This window comes from Lygodium microphyllum, chromosome 3, assembly GCF_053477565.2.
Source record: "Lygodium microphyllum isolate KBCC chromosome 3, Lygodium_microphyllum_v1.1.10, whole genome shotgun sequence".
Classification (NCBI taxonomy): Eukaryota; Viridiplantae; Streptophyta; class Polypodiopsida; order Schizaeales; family Lygodiaceae; genus Lygodium; species Lygodium microphyllum.
Genome location: NC_141137.1, coordinates 159,718,425 through 159,723,416, shown reverse-complemented (window position 1 = coordinate 159,723,416; position 4,992 = coordinate 159,718,425).

The following is a 4,992-nucleotide window of genomic DNA, read 5'->3' as shown; positions in this document are numbered from 1 at the left end:
GGACTAGTTCAAAGGAACCCTAACCCTAGGTAGAGGACCCAACAAAGTAGTGTTGTATGGATTGCAAAAAGGCCATGGATCCACATCCATTGAAGTCATAACTAACTCCTCCAACGAGGTTAAAATATGGTACATCAGGAAACGAAGAGGCTGTTAAAAAAATCTTTCCAAAGAAAATAGAGGCATAATCCCTAATAGTGGGCACTATAAGCCAACTACCAAAGGAAGCCAAGTCTTTGTCTATGGGAAAATACCTCTTGCCTCAACTAGAATTGGCTTCTGAAATCACCTCTGATAGCGAAATAGAAGCATGGATGTACTGTTCCCCCTATTACATTGCAATCGTAGAGACAGTAGCAGAGACAGAGCCAGAGACAGAAGCCGAAGCAGAAGTAGACATAAAGGTGGAGGATCTATTCTTCTCCTACAGAGCTTCTACAGAAGCAAAGACAGAGCCTCCAGAGGAAGAGGATGAAAATGATGAGGAAGAAAATAAAGCAAGTTATGAAAGTGTAGATGAAGAAGTTCCTCTGATAGCGGACGATCTTGTTGATGTCCCTACAAAGACCTCAGAGGCCGAAGATCTCGGGGTGTTGGATGAAATGACCATGGTTCCATTTGGGTTGACCAATGGACCACAAAGTATGCAGAATCTACATAAGCAATGGATCAAAGGCATAAAAATTAAGTTCACTAGTGGCTCTTGTCGCCCTTACCATTCATTTTGGAGAAAAGATGATGATGATGCCTCTTGTCAACAGAAGCCATAGCTATTAGAGCTATGACTTCTAGAAGGTCCGTGCTATGTGACATTCTTGGATGCATCCTCTGAATATGAATCCCTAAGTCCAGAAGAAATCACCACTCACACAGAAGCAAACAAAGATCTGATACCCTTCCAGAAATCTCAATAGACAAATGAGTCATCTGTTCAGAAGGAGGACATTGGTTCCAATGGAACATCAGACGATGACACTACTCCCTTGAAAGAGTCAGACCTCTATCCAGAAGCAATCTGTGGGACATTTATCCGCGAAGTGAAAGGTGAAAGGAAAATGAAGTTTTTTGATACTTGTTAACCCCAACACGAAGAAAGCAAAAGGAAGTGGAAAAGACACAGGGCAAAGGCGGAAAAAGGTAGCCCGACTGAAGAAAGAAAAGGAGAAAAGGCCAAAAGCGCATGGGCAACCTTAAAAGTCCAAGGCAAAGGCAAAAGGGAAAAGGCGTATTTTAAAATAAAAAGGCGCACCCTGAAATCTTGTAAAAGAGCGCCGGGCTCTCACCCGTGCAATTTGTAAATGTAGACGGGCAGTGGACAGGAAGCTAGGAAGATAGAAGCACAATGGGAAAAAGGGCCTAGGCTATGGCCGGCCATGTAAAAAGGGAAAAGGGGATGACCGCCCAAAAGGGATTTAGGGTTTTGTATATAAAGTTGAAAAGTGAATGAGAAGCTCATTCTTGTGTGTAGCCAAAAGTAGCTCTCCTCCTCTTCTTCTTCTTCTTGTTCTTGCTTGCTTGAGCTTGTGCTTGAGAGAGGGAGTGTGAGAGTGTGAGGGAGTGAGTGTGTGAGGGTGAGGGACCAAGGAGGAGAAGCTCTCCATCTTCTCCTCTCTTCTTCTCTTCTCTTCTCTTCTCTTCTCTTCTCTTCTCTTCTCTTCTCTTGCTCGCGGCAATGGAGCTTGGAGCGTGGAGCTTGAGGATGGAGCTTACTTGAAGCTTGCACTTGGATCGTGGAGCTACCGGAGTGTGCGGAAGAGGAGGTAACTCGAACGGCATCAAGGTAAGCTCACTACACCCGTAGATATGGATGGCGCGTCGGCTATGTGAGAGGTAGCCATTAGTGCTCGGCTTGGAACACTTGAATCAATAAGCGGTCCGTGGGTCTTGGTGGTTGAGTGAAAGCTCCCACATTTTGGTTCCGTTGCCGGGACCAACGGATTCAAGCCTTGAGCGCTTGTGCGCTTCGAATCGAGTATCAAAGTAAGGGGTTTTCCCTGAACCGGTGCTTGAGGTAGATAGGTAGGAAGCGAGGGGGTTGAAGATGGTATTCGATCTCCTTGGCAAGTAGGTGTTTTGCTTTCTTGAGATTTATGTTGTGCAATGAAGTAGTGTAGGAATTTACTTTGTGATTGGATGCATTAGGATAGGCAAAAACAAAGAAAAAGAAACAAACAGTAGGGTTCTCTGTTGTTGTATAATAGGCTAAAACAGGAAAATAGGGGCACAGATCCTTGGTGTGCCGTTCGATTTGAGCACCACAGTGGTTCCAGGCATGTCTGGCATTCCCTTGTAGTGTCCTGCACCTATCTGGAAGGCGTTGGACGATTCGGTGTAGTAGAGGTTAGCCTAGAGGCATCGCGTGCAACTCGCAGGCCGTCGTCCGCGCCGTCGGACCAGGCCGTCCGAGTCCGAGAATCGAACCAGTTCAGAATCGGACCACCCTGTCCGATCCGATTCCTAGAATCGGACTACTTGAAAATCGGACCACTTTTTGATCCAACTCCTAGAATCGGACGTGAGCAAAATCGGACCACTGGGCCGATCGGACCAACCCAAAACCGAACGTCCGATTCTGATAATTGGACTCCTGAAAATCGGACATCTGAGAATCGGACAGAAAACTGTCAAAATCGGACACGTGTCTAGAAAACGCATTTTGATACATCTAAACCTCGAGATTGACCCCTAAGGCTACGTAGAGCTGAAGGCATATCACAGATCCATAACCGAGCTAAATTTAGAGCACGTAGTTCAAAATTTGGCTATAAACGGTCCTCCAAATTGCATATGGCGTCTACTCCAAAGAGTGGTTAATTGCAAACCATATGGTTGGCAACTCGATTTCGAGGGGTAACACATACTCTTCCCCATAAACTAATTTAAATGGAGTATGGCCAGTAGCTCACTTGAACATTGTATTGTATGCCCATATTGCCACATACAACTTCCTGTCCTAGTCTCGTTTATTCTCTGAGACTATTTTAGACAAGATACCCACAAGGTGCTTATTAGTACTTTCGACTTGCCTGTTGGCTTGCAGATTATAGGGGGTTGTTTTGTTGTGCTTGATTTGCCAAGCTTCAATCAAGCTTTTGATCACTTTATTCAAAAAGTGGGTTCCACGGTCTGACACTAGTTCCTTCGGTGGACCGAAACGGCAGATAATCTGCTCTAAGAGAAAACTTGCAGTCTCTTTTGCATTGTCCTGCCTTGTCGCTCGCGCTTCTGACCATTTTGTAAAATAATCAATTGCTACTACAATGTACCTCTTCTGAGTAGTAGATGACGGGGTGATAGGACACACAAAGTCAATGCCCCACTTCTCAAATGGAAGGATAGCCATGATAGGCGTAAGTGGGTGTTTCCTATTCTCTGTGCTGTCATGTCTTTGACAGGTATCACATCTCTTAACATACTCAAAGGAATCTTGGAAGATGGACGGCCACCAATATCCAGCTCTTAAAGCTTTATGTGCCGTCAACCGCCCATCGAAGTGCCCTCCACATGCAAAGTCATGGCACTCTTCCAAGATGAAAAGAACCTGGTCAAGCATTACACATCGGCGATAGATATCATCAACACCCTGCCGATATAATGTTCCTGCGATCAAGGAAAACTTCAAAGCCTGTTGTCTGATTTTCCTCTTTTCAGATTTTGATAAACCATCTCCAGTCTCTCCCATTGATAGATAATGCATAATAGCAGCATACCAAGATGGAATAGAAGCTGTATCAATCTTAAACATTTCTTCAATATCACTTCCTTCAGCCAAAGTTTCTTTTGGCTCTCCAAAATCCACAAGGCATTCCACAATCCCCTGCAACCTCAGTGGCTTACTCTTAATCTCATAATCGAACTCTTGCAAAGTGATTAACCACTTTGCCAGACGATCAGGCAGTTGCAGCTTGTTCATAAGCAATCTAAGCCCTTCCGCCTTGGTATAGAAACCTACCTTCTCATAGAGGATGTAGTGCCTGAAGTTTTTAGTCGCAAAGACCATTGCAAGGCACAACTTCTCCATGTAGGTGTAGTTAATTTTTGATATGCCCAATTTTCGACTAGCAAAAGCTATCGGATGATGCCACTTTTCCTCCTAGATTTTGTCTAAACAACAGCTGATACTATGCATGGTGGTTGCTAAAAATATGTAAAATACCTCGCCTCTTTTAGGTGCTTTTAAATTGCAAGGCACAACTTCTCCATGTAGATGTAGTTAATTTCTGATATGCCCAATTTTTGACTAGCAAAAGCTATCGGATGATACCACTTTTCCTCCCAGATTTGGGCTAAACAATAGCTGATACTATGCATGGTGGGTGCTAAAAATATGTAAAATACCTCGCCTCTTTTAGGTGCTTTTAAAACTGGTGCTTTTACTAGCTCCCGTTTCACATCCTCGAAAGCTACCTTACAAGGGTCGCTCCATACAAATAGATAGCTAAAGGATAATAAGTTCGTTAATGGCAATGTCCTTTCTGCCAAGGCATTTATAAACCTCCGATAGTACCCTACCGATGACAGAAATCTACGTACCTCTTTCGGAGTGCGTGGTGGACTCATAGCGACAATAACCTTGATCTTTTAAGGGTCGATTGCAATCCCTACTGAACTGACCACATGGCCTAGCAATAGCCCATAAGGCACTCCAAAGACACACTTCTGTGGGTTAAGAGCGATACAAAATCGTCTGTAGCGCTCAAAGCACTTTCTTAAGATAATCAACATTCTTTCCCTTACATGGCTACCCCTCGGTCATTGATAAATACTTTCAACTCATCTGGGGAGATATCACCAAAGTTCTTGTCTGTTGTTCGTTGCCATGATCCAGGTGCATTGCACAAACTAAAGGCCATCACATGGTACGCAAAAGTACCAAGGACAGTAATGAAAGTTGTTTTCAACTTGTCCTCTTCTGCAATTTCCATCTGGTTATATCCTGCAAAGCAATCCATAAACGAATATATTTCCCTACCCGCTAATTGATCCAAAATC